Source organism: Solanum lycopersicum, chromosome 4 (genome assembly GCF_036512215.1).
Source record: "Solanum lycopersicum chromosome 4, SLM_r2.1".
Taxonomy (NCBI): Eukaryota; Viridiplantae; Streptophyta; class Magnoliopsida; order Solanales; family Solanaceae; genus Solanum; species Solanum lycopersicum.
Window position 1 is genome coordinate 20,723,366 of NC_090803.1, and position 18,497 is coordinate 20,741,862.

The window sequence follows — 18,497 nt, forward strand, 5'->3', positions numbered from 1 at the left end:
ATTTGATACTCTTAGACTTAGTATTTGGAGATTAGATGTCCTTGATATGATGAATTTCAGATTTTGGGGATAATATGTAAAATACTCTAGAAGTTTATCTGATTGATTACTTTGACAAGTGTTGGAGCTTTCGCATTATTTTGTTATTTGAAGTTGAATTATTGGTAAATGTTGGGGTTCACCCACCTAGGAGTTTAAGTGTGGGTGCCACTCACGACTCATTTTGGGTCGTTACAAATTTGGTATGAGAGTGTTAGGTTCGTTGATCTCATTACACAACGACAAGTCTAGTAGAGTCTTGCGAAACGGTATGGGGACGCTTTACTTTTCTTCGAGAGGCTATAAGACTTTAAGAAAACTTTATTACATCGTTCTTTCGTGCTACTACTTAAGTCCAATTTGTATCTAGGTGATACAAATTGGTATCTTACCTTTTTCACTCTACTTTGCATATGATTAGTATTAGAGTAGTAAAATTGAAAACACCATCACCAGCAAGAGAGTATGTGTCCTTAAAAATAGATATATTTCCACGATTCACTATTGACATATAATTACTAGTGACTAGTATGGTCTTTTTATTAAGTTCTTAAAGTTGAAACCCTAGTTTTCATGGGTAGCATTTTCTGTCTTCTTCATGGAGAAGTATATTCTCCGGATCTTAATGGATATGAAGTAGATAAGGTGAAGCAAGATGACTTTGTCAAGGTGACAACATTTAAAAAGTTCGTAAGGAACATCTAGGTAATGAATATTATTACTTTGAAAAATATAGTTAGTAAAGTTCTCATAAGATATATGAATTGCTTAGTGAATAATGAAATTTTGTTGAGTCAATTGAGGGTCAAATCTCTACTACAATTTTATAGATTAAGTGTATATACAAAAAAAGGGTCATGATATGACTAAAACAATGATATCGATGTTTGTTTGGTTAAACTTATGATATGTGTTATTTTTATCATCGAACTGATCTTAAAATGTATTTAATAATATTGTGGATTTATTTAATGGTAGAAATGTGTGACCTATTTGGATATGATCTTCTCGGTAGGTATGATGTATTTTAGTGATAGATCTTTGGTATGGTACTAGTACATTTATACTGGGAAGTGTATCTTGAGGGTTCTGAATGAGGACTGACGATTTTATCTTAAGCTTCAAAAGGTAAGTTGAAACTGGGATGACAAACTTATAGGGAAATAAAGTCCTATTGAGTATACTTGGGTGAACTAAATTGAAGATTTTAATAAGAAAATGCTTATAAAATTGGGTTAGTCCCTTAAATTTGATTAGTATACCTGAGTTTAAGGTGTCATGTCGAGGAAAAGGTTCACTTCTTTATAATGAAAAGATCTAGCTAAGCATGACGGTAAAAAAAGAAAGTAATAAATGACCTATAAGATTTATGTTGTTGTACTAGTATCAAAAATCCTAATTTAGAATCAGTTTTAGTGGAAACAAAGTCTTGAAAGTGTTTCACCGGTTCTGATATCGAATTAGTATTTAGTTAAGAGTTGGACACTAGGCCTAATACTACTTGAAAAGGGACTGAAATTATTCTCGTTATTTGGTTTCCATTATTAGGAAAAGAATTGGAATTTTAGTCCTATTTGTAGTTGATTTTGACATTGTAAGGAAAAGCACAATTGTATAAATAGAGAATGGTCTTATGAGAAAAATTGAACTACTCATTAGTATTATCCTTGAAATACATTAGGACATAAGGGAGGTTTTTGGAGAGCTTTCAACAAGACGGAAGAGAAGAAAAAGATTTATTTTGCTAAAAACCTTTTCTCCGATCAACAACCTTCAGATCGTGTTTCTCAATTAACTAACCGTTGTATCGGGCTAAAATTTGAACAACGTGTTCCTGACATTTTTGTTCTTGATTTGAACAGTGGAGATTGGATTCAGACATCCACAAAAACAATGATTTTGGTTCCGAACAACAACTGCGTTTGGGTGGTGCTTGCATTAAAATTGTAGAGGCACTATATTTATAGTGTGTATTATGAGGTGTTTTAATATAATATTTAATAAGAGGAATATTAATTTAAGATAATGTAGGTGACTAGAGTTGGTAATGATGATAAGGGGTTGGTGATGGATTGTGATTGAGATAAAATTATATAATAAGGATTGTTGGTTAAACGAGTTTTGTATGGTAACAACTAATTGCGAGCATCTAATGTTGTGCATTTTAATTATTTGATGAATAATGTGATTGTATGGAAAGTTTCAGAAGATGTTGTGGTCTCAAATAGAATTTAAAGGAGTTGTAGTCGTAATTAAAATAATATAGAATTTTCGGGACGTGTAGCTTTCACAAATAGGTGAGAGCATGAACATTTTTCCTCTGATTGCAAAGACTAAAGAGGTATCTTCATAAGAGTTGAGAATTGGATTCAGAGACACACAATTTCATTGGGTTTTCTTTGGTCATGATAGTAGTGTCACATATCTATCGTATTGGTTAAAAACTATTGAAAAAATATTAGAAAAGTGTACTTACGTTCAACTCGAGTGTGACAATAAGTTCTTTTGTGATTTTTGAGTTCAGTAATGAGTACTATTGAATTTAGCGAAGAATATAGTAAGATTTATGAAGAGGTGATCAATAATAATTTAAAATAGATGGATTTCTAAAAATTATCAAGATATGAATTCGTAAGGTAAGAAATGATTTATCGCATTGAGTATTTGGGAAGGACTTGTGCATAATTTAAGTCAGAAATTTGGTTACTTTTGATCGTTAAAGAATCTAAGGAAGTGTTTCCTTCAAAGTTTTGAAATTAGAGTTATTAGCCTGATTTGATACTCGTATCTGTCATGAAATTCTTAAATAGAAAGAGAGATAGCCATAGTTTGAATATATATTTGATAAGAAACCTTTTTATACGAGTGACAGTTTGAGAGTAAGGTAAATGAAGATTGTAGTTATGATGTTCGTTAGTATTAATAGTGTTGGCGTCAATTGAGCATTGTGATAATTATGTTGAGTTCTAATAAATCGAATTTATGTATGATGTAAAAAAACACTAGACTAGCTGATTGTTGGTGAATAAAAAACAAGGAGTTAACAACAGATGAATGAAAATGTTCGATATAGACACTATGGAAGGAGTATCTAATGTTATTTGACCTGGGTTATGTATCGATTATGTGATTGTCCTCTTGGAAGGGTAGTATCCTTGAATAGACTTGTTCATTTTAGTGATGAAAAAAAATGATATATTGTTTGGAATATTGAAGTATACTAGTAACTCTACATGTACAACCTTATTTAGAACTTTTAGATAGTTACAATTGTCTGAGAACATGTTGCATATGTGTGTACAATTAGTTTTGATGGCTATTGATAATATATTTTGTTGTTAGTTGAGTTCACATACAACAATAACTACCACTTGAGTAGTGATATGACCCTATTTGAGACATAATATGAGAGGAGATGTAACTCTCTCATTGGTTGGTTCAATGCATTTGAGGTAAGACCTTGGGAGACTGAGCACGATATGCACAAAAGATATTCACACATTTTGTTGATTCTTCTACCCTTTCTTACCCTCGCCAACTTTGATTGTTCGAGAACGAATGATGGGTAAATTGGTATCTAATGTAACAACCCATTTAGTCATTTTGAGTACTAGATCTTTATTTGATAAAATACTTTTCAGTAGATTATAAATGGTTGTTTTGGACTATTCGTAGTTGGTGTTAAAGAAGATAATACTAAAATTAATAGTAGATAACTTTTAATAATTTTATAATTAGTCTTTTAATAATTAGGTTAGTAAATAATCTGTAGAAGAAAAAAAAAGGGTGAGGGAGGAGAAAGACGAGAACAAAGTAAAGGGGCGATTACGTCAGGTAGTTTTCACAAACTCTGTGTTCATATGTAGATTTGCTAGATATATTAAGACGCTTTATTTTATATATATATATATATATATATATATATATATATTGTTTGATATATGGAGAATGATCGAGAATTGCTGAAAGTTTTCATTCTTAAAGGCTAAATAACAAATTATATTTTTTAGGTTACGTTGTAAAATTTTATGATTCTTCGAATAAATTCTTGGGTGGATAATTAATAAGTAATGATGACCATTAGAAAATGATCATTAGCCGCATGTGATAGATTTTAGGAATAAGAGTATATGGTTGTTTTTGGCTTATTTATTTTTTTTCTCCGAATCAAGTTAGTGGTTATAATTTATGGTGCTTATCCTATTGTATTGTTATATGGTTATTATATAGTAAAATATTATGGCTATATAGGGGTGTGAATTGGATAATTAAAGGTTCATTTTTATTGGAAGGTGGACATCTATCATTAATGAGGAACAACTAAGGTTTACTATGATTGTTGATGAGTTATGGACGTCATAGTTGAATTGGGTATTGGGTTGCCACTGATTTCGTAATTAGTGGCTTCCATCTTTACATATTATTATTTTATTATCATATTATAATTAAGATTTTGATAAATTCAGATAGGTAATTAAATATTAGGTGTTCTTTATTACTTGAATACTATTAAGGTTATTAAGATTTTGATAAATTCAGATAGGTAATTAAATATTAGGTGTTCTTTATTACTTGAATACCATTAAGGTTATGATAATGAGAGGAATTGAGACTTACCATTAGGTTTGAACTTTAGAAAATTGACTATAGATTTGAATAAGTTATCGAGTTTAGGTTATACATATATGGGCTTCTACGGACTCGTTTGTTTTACGAATATTGCACACTTGATATATTGTAAACATTCTAGGCATTGAGAAAAGGAAAAACATTGGAGAAATAGATTGCACACTTCAACTCTTCGGTGGAGGTAGGTTATGATTTATGCTATTTGATAGTGAACTCTTAATAGTGATTGATATGTATTGAGTGATATTAAGAATTTTTCTATGTACTTGATTGTGTGGCTATGTTGCTTGGTTGTGTGTTTTGTGATTGGTATGATATCATGAGACCGAGAAACTTATAATCTTGAACCTCCTTATCAAAATGATGCCTTGATTAAAGAAGGCTTGATGAAATATTATCAATGAAATGAAAATGGTGATAATAAATGATAAAGTAATGATATTATTAGATCGGAGTGTCACGTTCCGACACTATATAATTGAATCAGAGTGTCACGTTATGAAACAGTATAATTGGATTAAAGTGTCACGTTTCGACACGGTATAATTGTATCTTAGTGTCATGTTTTAACACCGTATAATTGAACCAGAGTGACATGTTCTGACACGATAGTATTAAAGGAAAAACATATTGAATTTACGGAATGTACTCAATCTCAAAGAACTCAACTTTTCCAAATGGTTAAGTTAAGGGCATAAGTGCTCATGGATGATCTTGGTATTGTTTACTTTTGTTACATACATACTTTAGTGTTGTTGACACTAGTTCATGTTTTTAGTTGCTTATCACCTGTTAAGTGCTATAGTTGAGTTAATACTATTATTCATTGTAAATTAGTTTCTACTTTGGGTTGGCCGATGATACCTACTCAGTGTATATTGCGCTGTACAGAGTCCTACTTGTATTTTTCTTTGTTTTACTTTTATGGAGTGTAGTGAGCGTACCAACGACTTTGACTAACCCTCAGCTCTAGTAAATTTCCAGCATATCAGGTCCCAGGGTGAGTTATTCATTCAAGCTCGTATTGGATTCTCTCGGCCATGACATGATGTCTTTTGTTTTCAGACACGTACCATTTTATTATTGTATTTTGGTGCATTTGATACTCTTAGACTTAGTATTTGGAGATTAGATATCCTTGATGTGATGACTTTCAGATTTTGGGGATAATATGTAATAGACTCTAGAAATTTATCTGAATGGTTACTTTGATAAGTGTTGGAGCTTCCACATTATTTTGTTATTCGAAGTTGAATTATTGGTAAATGTTGGGGTTTGGGTTCCTTGCTTCGCCCGCCTAGAAGATTAAGTGTGGATGCCACTCACGACTCATTTTGGGCCGTTACAAACTTGGTATCAGAGCGTTCGGTTCGGCGATCTCATCACACAACGAAAAGTCTAGTAGAGTTTGGTAGAACAGTATGGGGATGCCTTTGCTTTTCTTCGAGAGACTATAAGACTTTAAGGAAACTTTATTCCTTTGTTCTTTCGTGCTACTACTTGAGTCCAATTGATATCTAGGTGATACAAATTGGTATCTGACCTTCTTCACTCTATTTCACATATGATTAGTATTAGAGTAGTAAAATTGAAAACACCATCACCAACAAGTGAGTATACGTCCTTAAAAATAAACAGGTTTCCACGATTCGCTATTGACATGTAATTACTAGTAACTAGTATGGTATTTTTATTAAGTTCTCAAAGTTGAAACCCTAATTTTCATGGGTAGCATTTTCTGTCTTCTTAATGGAGAAGTATATTCTCCGGACCTTAATGGATATGAAGTAGATGAGGTGAAGCAAGATGACTTTGCCAAGGTGAGAACATTTAAAAAGTTCGTAAGGAACGGCTAGGTAATGAATATCATTACTTTGAAAAGTATAGTTCTCATAAGATATATGGATTGCTTAGTGAATAATGAAATTTTGTTGAGTCAATTGAGGGCAGAATCACTACCACGATTTTATAGATTAAGTGTATACACAAAAAAAAGGGTCATGATACGACTACAACAATAATATCGATGTTTGCTTGTTTAAAGTTATGATGTGTGTTATTTTTATCATCAACCTGATCTGAAAATGAATTTAATAATATTTTAGATTTATTTCATGATAGAAATACGTGACCTGTTTGGATATGATCTTCTCGGTAGGTATGATGTATTCTAGTGGTGGATCTTTGGTATGGTACTAGTGCATTTAGATTGGGATATGTATCTTGAGAGTTCTGAATGAGGACTGCCGATTTTATCTTAAGCTTCAAAATGTAGATTGAAACTAGGATGACAAACTTATAGGGAAATAAAGTCCTATTGAGTATACTCGGGTGAACTAAAATGAAGATTTTATTAAGAAAATGATTATAAAATTGGGTAAGTCCGTTAAATTTGATTGGTATACCTGAGTTTAAGGTGTCATGTCGAGGAAAAGGTTCACTTCTTGATGATGAAAAGTTCTAGATAAGCATGATTGTAAAAAGAGAAAGTAATATATGACCTGTATGATTTATGTTTGTTGTACTAGTATCGAAAATTCTCATTCAGAATCAGTTTTAGTGGCAACAAAGTCTTGAACGTGTTTCACCGGTTCTGATATCGAGTTTAGTATTTGCTTAAGAGTTGGATACTAGGACTAATCCTACTTGAAAAGGGATTGAAATTATTTTCTTTATTTGGTTTTCAATTCTATTAGGAAAAGAATTGTAATTGTAATCCTATTTGTAGTTAATTTTGACTTTGTAAGGAAAAGCACAATTGTATAAATAGACGATGGTCTTATGAGAAAAGTTGAACTACTCATTAGTATTATCTTTGAAAGACATTATGACATAAGAGAGATTTTGAGAGATCTTTCAACAAGAGAGAAGAGAGAAGAGAGAAGAGAGAGAGAAAAAAAAAGATTTAGTTTGATGCATACCTATCCTTCGACTAGCAATCTTCAAATCGTGTTTCTCAATTAACTACTCGTTGGATCAGGCTAAAATTTTAACTATATGTTCCCGACATTTTGGTTCTTGATTTGAACGGTGGAGATTGGATTCAGATGTCCTCAAGATCATTGTTTTTGGTTCCGAACAATATCTGCGTTTGTGTGGTGCTTGCATTAAAATTGTAGAGGCATTGTATTTATAGTGTGTATTATGATGTGTTTTAATATAATATTTGACAAGAGGAATAACAATTTAATACAATGGAGGTGATTAGAGTTCATAATGACGATAAGGGGTTGGTGATAGATTGTGACTGAGATGAAATTATATAATAAGTGTTTTGTACAGAAAAGTTAAAATATTCGTTTTAAAGAATTTTTAACTTTTAGAGTGGCCACTTTATTTTTTAAGAAAAAAAAATCAAGAAAAAACTATTGTTTCCAAAAGACTTAAACAGAAAAATCATTTGAAAACTTTAAAAGGGTTCGTGGATTCCTATTTATATTTTAGGAAGGTATTAGGCACCTAAAACATACGCTAAAATAAAGTTTTCCGGCAGCTAACATATTTGGCTAAACTTTTGTCCAACTTGACTTTTGAGTTTGGAGAATTCATTAGAAATTGTTTGACATGGATTATTAGTTTTTATCTAGTAGAACTTGTAAATTGAAGAATTATTTTTTAAATTATTTAAACTTAAGTATTAACTTTAAGTCACAAAAACATTATGGTATTCGATGGGGATTTGAAGTTTTCTAACTTAAAACTAGTGATAAATAAAAGTAGATAAGTAGTAAAAATAAGAGAGAGAGAGTTTGGGTCCAAATCCGGGTTATCTGTCCGCCTGGACCGTTATTTGGACCCATTTTGTTGTGGATTTTTGACCCACTTCAATTGTACCGATCCTAAACTAACAAAATAAAAATAAATGAAACTTAAATGGGCCTTAAGCCTAAAACCAACAAAATACGACATAAAATAAATACAAAATATAAGCTTTTGGCTACAATACTTCAATTCTTCAATGACTCTGTGTTTCTTGATTTTAGGGACCTGTACGCCTTTTCCGGTTGGCTGAGTCAATGAAGAAATTTTCAGTCTTTGTGACTCTTTATTGAGATGCAGGGACCAAAAGGAGTCCAAGAGGGCCCAAACGAATTTTGCTTGTGCAATTAAAACAAAATAAAAAAACGATGAGTAACAGACGTAATCAAACATCAGAAAATGACAAGTGAAATAAAGCTACAGACTACCATACTTTAGGCTGGCATATTGTGATAAAAGTAAGCAAATCGCGAAGGGATTTTAACCGACACAAACAATTCCAGTAATACCAGGCCACTAAAAAACGTAATTGGGATCCGGCAGATTCCAGACTTTCACCATCAATAAGACAACAATCCTGTATAGTTTCAAAACCTCAATAAATAAAATCAACATCAAATAATAACTGTATGATTTTAGGCGAATACTCTTACAAAAGGAGTCAAACAATAGTCAACAATCTAAGGGTGGAAATATTTCAACACACGGGAGGGATGACATTAAAACAAATGTGGGATGAGATGCAGATGACTAATTTAAATCTAACAAAAAATATTTGACCCATCTTCCTCAATACACATTACAAATAACATATTAACATATCACAAAGAAATAATAAACCAAAGCTTTGTACTGTTAAGGCAAACAAACCTATACACCAACAGAGTAAAACTAATCTTCCAAAACACGGATAAAACAAATAAACAAGATCACAGTGAAATAAGCATAAGCTTCATACCAAAATTAAGCTACTAACAACTTCAATAAAGAGTGGGGAAGGTGTATGTTTGTCATTTCTGCAAAACAGTGAGCTTGCCATGTGACTAGAGAAAAACATTAGTTGGAAGGAATTAAACATATCATTACGGAGATGAACACTTAAAGCTAATCAAAATAGAATTGAAGGAGCCGACATAAGTTAAAACTTCTCAGACAATCAGGTTGTAAGACCAAAGTCAAATGGCCTAAACAAATTTTAATTTTTGTATTTTTGCTCATAACCAAATTTCACAGTGAATTGGCTGTACGAAGTTGAGTTTAATAAGAAGAGAGACGAGTTTTAGCTTAAGAAAAGAGAAAAGTAATTCAGTGACAAATCTACAAAGAGAAAGTCGGACCAAAGACAATATTCAGGCTGTATAAAAAAATCACATTAAGCAAGTAATGAGCGGTGACCATGATCTCGATGAGCCAAACATAAAGCCCGGAACAAAATAAGGATCACTACAGATGCAACTTCCTTCATTAACCAAGACAAGGGGACAAGGAATAATAATCGATTATAAATCTTGCGCGATGAGAAAAAAGTGAGATGGGAGCTCCTGCTCAAACGAAACCAGCCTCTATCAGAAAACGTTTTAGTCGAAACAAAAAGGAGATATAAGACAGTAAACTAACCCATTACAAAATTTGAAGTAAAACGGAAGGAGACCCCCATATCCAGACTAAACGAACATACAAACTAGACGGAGACACCAAAATGATGGGGAAAATCAGTACTTCATTCAACAAGAATTCCCATACCAGAAAGAACGATACGGAAAAAAAAAACTCAAACCCAAACAACTTAAGGGCCATAACATTTAGTCATGACCCCTAAATCTTCAACCCGATATAGAGATATCCATATACTCATAGTAACTAACGGCGAATAGTCATAGAACCAAACTTTCCAACATAAAATAAAGTTCATGAAGGGATGGAGAAGAAGCTAGAAAACGAGATGAAAGGGAGGGGTATATTACCTTCTTTCGGGCAGCTGGACTGGGATAAGACGAGCAGCGGAGTGATGACAACTTCAACACCAAAATCGACCTTCGATGTCATTGGGCAGATCAAAAATTCAAACCCAAACTTTCGCTGGAAGAAATTTCACTTTCTTCCCACTCGACAAACAATCTATCAGGCCTTAAGCAGTATCACAGCAAGAGAGAACTATAGAAAAAAAGAAATCAGAACCCTCTGTCTCCTCTTTTTTATGTTTATGACTTCCCTCTCTAAATTTCCTTCTGTTTTCTCCCTCATGACTAACATGAAATATATACCCCCAGACTAGGATTCAAACTTAACACGAAAAAGCTACAGGTTGCTGGGAGTTAAGCAAAGGGTGAGATTTAGCTAGAAATTTATAAACAATTACCATCAAGATTAAAAGGGTGACCCAAAAGAATTAATTTAGAAAATTCGGCTGGCATTTAAATAAGACAAATTAATATTAATTAATTAATGAGCTTCTTAAACTTAACGAAATGAAATAATCAAATCAAAATTCAAAATTATAATCATAATTTAAACAAGTTAATTTAACAAAGTAATCACTAAAATATATATTATAAAAAGGGTAAAAACTTGAAAACTACTTTGAACTTTATAAAAACTAATTATTTCAAATCATTTAAAATTTAATAAGCTCGACGATTAATGTATATTGTGGAGGTCCGAAACTGGGTGTCAACAATAAGGATTGTTGGTTAAACGAGTTTTATATGGTACTAACTAATTGTGAGCATCTAATGTTGTGCTTTTTAATTATTTAATGAATAATGTGATTGTATGGAAAGTTTGAGAAGATGTTGTGGTCTCAAATAGAATCTAAAGGAGTTGTAGTCGTAATTAAAATAATATAGAATTTTAGGAATGTTCAGCTTTCACAAATAGGTGAGAGCATGAAAATTTTCCTTTGATTGCAAATACTAAAGAGGTATTATCATAAGAGTTGAGAATTTGATTCTGAGACACATAATTTCATTGGTTTTTCTTTGGTCATGATAATAGCGTCACATGTTTATCATATTGGTTAAAAATTATTGAAAAGACTTTAGAAACTGTACTTACGTTCAACACGAGTGTGACAATAAGTTCTTTTGTGATGTTTGAGTTCAGTAATGAGTACTATTGAATTTTAGCAAAAGATATAGTATGATCTATGAAGAGACGATCAACAATAATTTAGTATAGATGGATTTCTTAAAATTATCAAGATATGAATTTGTAAGGTAAAGAATGATTGATCGCATTGAGTATTTGGGAAGGACTTGTGCATAATTTAAGTCAGAAATTTGGTTACTTTTGATTGTTACAGAATCTAAGGAAGAGTTTCCCTCAAAGTTTTGAAATTAGAGTTATTAGCCCGATTTAATACTCGTATCTGTCAATAAATTCTTAAATAGAAAGAGAGATAGCCATAGTTTGAACATATATTTGATAAGAATACTTTTATATGAGTGACAGTTTGAGAGTAAGGTAAATGAAGATTGTAGTTATGATGTTTGTTAGTATTAAGAGTGTTGACTTTAATCCAGTGCTGTGATAATTATGTGATGTTCTGATAAATTGAATGCAAGTATGATGTAATAAACACTAGACTAGTTGATTCTTGGTGAATAAAACTCAAGGAGATAACATCAAATGAATGAAAATGTTCGATATAGACACTATGGAAAGAGTATCTAATGTTATTCAACCTAGGTTATGCATCGATTATGTGATTGTCCTCTTGGTAGGGCAGTTTCCTTGAATAGACTTTTCATTTTAGTTATGAAAAAAATGATATTGTTTGGGACAGTGAAGTACACTATTTACATGTACTACCTTATTTAGAACTTTTAGAAAAGCTATTATGAAGAGTTACAATTGTTTGAGAACATGTTGCATATGTGTGTACAATTAGTTTTGATGACTATTGATGATATATTTTGCAGTTAGTTGATTTTAGAGACAACAATAACTATCACTTGAGTAGTGATATGACCCTATTTGAGACATAATATGAGAGGAGATGTAGCTCTCTCATTGGTTGGTTCGATGCATTTGAGGTAAAACCTTGGGACGCTGAGCATGATATGCACAAAAGATATTCACACATTTTGTTAATTATTCTACCCTTTCTTACCCTCGCAACTTTTATCGTTCGAGAATGAACGATAGGTAAATTGATATCTAATGTAACAACCCATTTAGTCGTTTTGAGTGCTAGAGCTTTATTTGATAAAATACTTTTCGATAGATTATAAATCGGTGTTTTGAACTATTCGTAGTTGATGGTTCAAGAAGATAATATTAAACTTAATAGTAGGTCACTTTTACTAATTTTATAATTGTCTTTTAATAATTAGGGTAGTAAATAATCTATAGAAAAAAAAAGAGGGGGAGAAAGACGAGAACAAAGTAAAGTGGCCATTACGTCAGGTAGTTTTAACAAACTCTACGTTCATATGTAGATTTGCTAGATATATTAAAACGTTTTATTATATATATATTGTTTGATATATGGAGAATGATCGAGAACTGCTGAAAGTTTTCATTCTTAAAGGCTAAATAACAAATTATATTTTTTAGGTTACGTTATAAAATTTTATGATTCTTGGAATAAGTTCTTGGGTGGATAATTAATACGTGATGATGAACATTATAAAATGATCATAAGCCGTATGTGATAGATTTTAGGGATAAGAGTATATGGTTGTTTTGACTTATTTATTTTTTTCTCAGGATCAAGTTAGTGGTTATAATTTATGGTGCTTATCCTATTGTATTGTTATATGGTTATTATATAGTAAAATAATATGGCTATATAAGGGTGTGAATTGGATAATTAAAGGTTCAGTTTTATTGGAAGGTGGACTGCCATTAATGAGGAACAACTAAGGTTTACTATGATTGTTAATGAGTTCTGGACGTCATAGTTGAATTGGGTATTGGGTTGCCACTGATTTTGTAATTAGTGGCTTCCATCTTAACATATTGTTATTTTATTATCATATTATGAATAAGATTTTGATAAATTCAGATAGATAATTAAATATAAGGTGTATTTTATTACTTGAATACCAATAAGGTTATGATAATGAGAGGAATTGAGACTTACCATTAGGTTTGAACTTTAGAAAATTGACTATAGATTTGGAGGAGTTATCGAGTTTAGTTTATACAGATATGGCTTTTACGGACTAGTTTGTTTACGAATATTGCACACTTGATAAATTGTAAACATTCTAGGCATTGAGGAAAGGAAAAACACTGGAGAAGTAGTTTGCCGCACTTTAACTCTTCGATCGAGGTAGGTTATGGTTTATGCTATTTGATAGTGAACTCTTATTAGTGATTGATATGCATTGAGTGATATTATGAATTTTTCTATGTACTTAATTGTGTGGTTGTGTGGCTTGGTTGTGTGTTTTGTGATTGGTATGATATCATGAAACTGCGAAACTTATAATCTTGAACCTCTTTATCGAAGTGATGTCTTGAATAAAGAAGGCTTGATGAAATATTATAAATGAATTTAAAGTGGTGATAATAAATGAAAAATTGATGATATTATTGGATCGGAGTGTCATGTTCTGACACGGTATAATTTGATCGGAGTCTCACGTTCCGACACGATATAATTGGATCGGAGTGTCACATTCCAACACGGTATAATTGGATCGTAGTGTCACATTCCAATATTTTATAATTGGATCGGAATATCACGTTCCGACACGATAGTATTAAAGGAAAAATATATTGAATTAACGGAACGTACTCAATCTCAAAGAACTCAACTTCCCAAATGGTTTAGTTGGAGGCATGAGTCCTCATGAATGATTTTGGTATTCTTGACTTTTATTACATACTTACTTTAGTGTTGTTGACACTGGTTCATGTTGTTTATCACCTGTTAAGTGCTATAGTTAACTTCATGCTATTATTCGTTGTATATTAGATTCTATTTTGGTTTGGCCAATGATACCTACCCAGTTGATGTTGCCCTGTACTAAGCCCTACTTATGTTTTTCTTTGTTTTCATTTTATGGAGTGCAGCGAGTGTACCAACGACTTTGAATGACCCTCAGCTCTAGTCAATCTCCTGCATATGAGGTCCCAATGTGAGTTATTCATTCAAGCTCGTATTGGATTTTCTCAGTCATAATATGATGTCCTTTATTTTCTGACACATACCATTTTATTCTTGTATTTTGGTGCATTTGATACTCCTATACTTAGTTTTTGGAGATTAGATGTTCTTGATGTGATGGTTTTTAGACTTTAGGGATAATATGTAATAAACTCTAGAAGTTTATCTGATTAGTTACTCTTATAAGTGTTAGAGCTTCCGCATTATTTTGTTATTAGTTGAAGTATTGGTAAATGATGGAGTTTGGATTCCTTGGTTCGCCCCTTAGGAGGTTAAATGTGGTTGCTACTCACGACTCAATTTGGGTCGTGACATTCTACGAGAAAAATTTCATTTATCTCAGAACATCCAATGGATGATTTACAAATTAACAACAATAACATGATTTTGTAGCAATATTATAATGGTTACTATATTATATTTAGGGACAATAGTAATAAATTGTAACGACCTTTTTGGTCGTTTCGAGTGCTATAGCCTTGGGTTTCATAAAATATTTTTTGATGGGTTCTAATTTGGTTTGGACTATTCATGACTACAATTATAGAATTTAGGGGGTACTTTTAATAATTTATTTAGATAGTGATTAAATAAAGTAATATTAAAATTAATAGTGGGTCACTTTCACCACTTTATAATTAAGTATATATAATGATTAGGGTATTAAATAATTTGTAAAAGAAAGAAAAAACAAAAGAAGTCTCAACAACTTCATAAAAACTCAAAAGAAATCAAAGTCAAGGTATAACCATAGCCTTTAACTCTTGTAATTTTTACCTGAACAAAGGATAGTATGTTATTTATTATATTATATGGTGGGATTGAGGAAATAAGGGATTGCAAAAACTTTGAATTGTTTTTCTTTTCATTGTTCATAACTTTTTAGGCTAGGAGTTTGAGGGGAACAAATTTTGATTGATCATGATTGGGAAATTTGTGTTAGGACCGTAAATAAGCAGGTGTAAACGCGGAAGCTAGCAAAGCAAACCTCGAAAGACCACGAGTAAGAAGACAACGAGAAATATACCAAAAGACACAAAGATTTAACGTGGTTCGGTCAATCGACCTACGTCCACAAAGGATATGAGCAATCCACTATAAACATGAGAGTACAAAATATAGAGGGAAACAACCTCAACCAATTCACTCGGAATACATGAGAGGTTCACAAATTCTCCCTCTAACCAAAACTCTCAAAGCCCTTAAAACTACATTGTGAATGCTAATTAAGTTAGAAGGAACATGCCTCTATTTATAGAGTCCTAAACCTTTTCCTACCAAAAAAAGAATAGTCAATTCAAAACCTTTTCCTAAAAGGAAAACCTATTTATGGAAAGAAATCAGGGCAAATAAAACCCAACAAATATTCTCCCTTGGCCTGAATTTCTGACAAAATAAATTTGTCCACCTTCTTTACTTAATCTTCAACAACTTGCTTCTCCTCTCCATAATCTCCTTTACAAAATTTATGTCTCAACACAGAGAACCTCTCTGAAACAATTTCTTCAACGAAATCTTCATTACTGTCAAAAAGGTTGCGGCTAGAACTACACCCGTCAAGACGAACACCTCTTTCTAACTTGGTTCAATCATCGATTATCGAACCACTACACCTGACTCCATCATTGAATCTGGCTCTGATACCACTTGTTAGGACCGTAAATAAGCAGGTGTAAACGCGGAAGCTAGCAAAGCAAACCTCGAAAGACCACGAGTAAGAAGACAACGAGAAATATACCAAAAGACACAAAGATTTAACGTGGTTCGGTCAATCGACCTACGTCCATAAAGGAGATTAGCAATCCACTATAAACATGAGAGTACAAAATACAGAGGGAAACAACCTCAACCAATTCACTCGGAATACATGAGAGGTTCACAAATTCTCCCTCTAACCAAAACTCTCAAAGCCCTTAAAACTACATTGTGAATGCTAATTAAGTTAGAAGGAACATGCCTCTATTTATAGAGTCCTAAACCTTTTCCTACCAAAAAAGAATAGTCAATTCAAAACCTTTTCCTAAAATGAAAACCTATTTATGGTAAGAAATCAGGGCAAATAAAACCCAACAATTTGTGAGGGTTAATTATATATATATATATATATATATATATATATATATATATATATGTATGTGTGTGTGTGTGTGTGTGTAATTGGACAACAACTATTGTATAGGTATTTTGTGTGGGTTGTGCAAGTTCCATAGTCTGTCTACCACTGGTTTCATGACCAGTCGTTTCTTTTTTTTATTTTTATTTTTATTAAATCAATATATTGTTCTCACCTTATAAATTATATTTTTAATATATTGATATAGGTAATTAGATATTAAGTGTATCTAATTATTTAAGTTCCATTAAAGTTATGCTAATCGGAGGAATTAAGACTTGTCTTTAGGCTAAAGCTTTAGGAAATTGATTATAGAATTTGGTGAATTTTTGAGTCTAGGCTAGAAATAGAATAATATGAGTGTTGATAGACTCGTTAACTTACAAATTATGGATATCTATACTTAATAGATTTAAAAGGTTCAGAGGCATTGGGGAAAGGAAAATATTGGAGAACTAGCTTGCTTGGCTTCTGCTCTTAAGTGGAGGTAGGATATGGTTTATTTCTATTTGATAGATAAACTCTAAATAACGATTGATATGTATTGAGTGATATTGTAAAGTCTCATATGTACTTGATTGTGTGGTTGTATGTTTTGATTGTCTGATTTGTGGTTGGCCTTAAATTATGAGACTTTTGAATTTCTAATCTTGAACCCTCTCTATTAAAATGACGCCTTGAATAAAGAAGGCTTGATGAAATAAAATAATGAGATATTTGGATCGGAGTGTCACGTTCTGACACGGTATTATCGGATCAGAGTGTCACGTTCCGACACGGTATTATGGGATTGGAGTGTCACGTTCCGATACGATATATGGAATCGGATTTTCACGTTCCGACACAATAACATTAAAGAAAAGAAATCTTGAAGTAACTTAATATATTTAATCTCAAAGAACCTATTTTTCAAATGAGTATGGTGTGGAGGCATGAGTACTCATAGGTGTGATTAATGTTGTGATTGATGGTGTACCTATTATGGTGTTGTTGTCAATGGTTTATGTGTTTGTTTCTTGCCACTTGTTAAGCATTGTAGTTGATTTTATATTATTATTAAATATATATTGATTTCTATTTTGAGTTTGCCGATCATACCTACTCAGTACGTGTTCCTTGTACTGACCCCTACTTGTATTTTCTTCTCTATTTTTTGGAGGAGTGCAGCAAGTGTACCATCTACTTCGACTCGCCCTCAGCTCTAGCCAGTCTCCAGCACATCAGAGTTCAGGGTGAGCGATTAATTATTGCTCGTGCTGGATTCTCTCATTCACGTCTTGATATCTTTGATTTCGGACATGGACCATATTTTTGCTTGTTTTGATTTTCTTAAACACTTTTAGACTTGGTAATTTGAAAATAGATGTCCTTGACTTGATGACTATCAGATTTTGGGATGATAAATATTAAACTTTAGAAAATTTTTTAAATTGGTTGCTTAATAAGTTTTGGAGCTTCCGCATTATTCATATTATTTATAGTTGAACTATTAGTATATGTTGGGGTTTAGATATGTTGTTTCTCCCACCTTGGGAGGTAAGTTTGGGTGCTACTCACGACTCATTCTGGATCGTGACAAATTTGGTATCAGAGCGTTAGGTTCGGCGATCTCATCACACAAGGACAAGTCTAGTAGAGTCTTGCAGAACGGTATGGGGACACCTTTACTTTTCTTCGAGAGGCTATAAGACTTTAGGAAAACTTCATTCCTTTTCTTTTTCGTTCTATTACTTGGATCAGTTTGGTTTCTAGGTGATACAAATTGGTATTTGACCTTCTCACTCTATTTCGCAGATGGTTAGAACTAGAGCAACAACTGTACCAACACCAACACCGGCA

The 18,497-nt window shown here is 32.2% G+C and overlaps 1 long non-coding RNA gene across 1 annotated transcript; it reads right to left on the minus strand.

Moving 5' to 3' along the window:
• Positions 1-8,353: 8,353 nt before the first annotated feature.
• LOC104646836 (uncharacterized) lies at positions 8,354-10,795 on the minus strand. Its single transcript, XR_741020.4, has 2 exons — positions 10,392-10,795; positions 8,354-9,004 (listed from the first exon to the last, which is right to left on the minus strand). It is a non-coding gene; the product is annotated as an uncharacterized lncRNA (long non-coding RNA).
• Between the last annotated feature and the right edge of the window lie 7,702 nt (positions 10,796-18,497).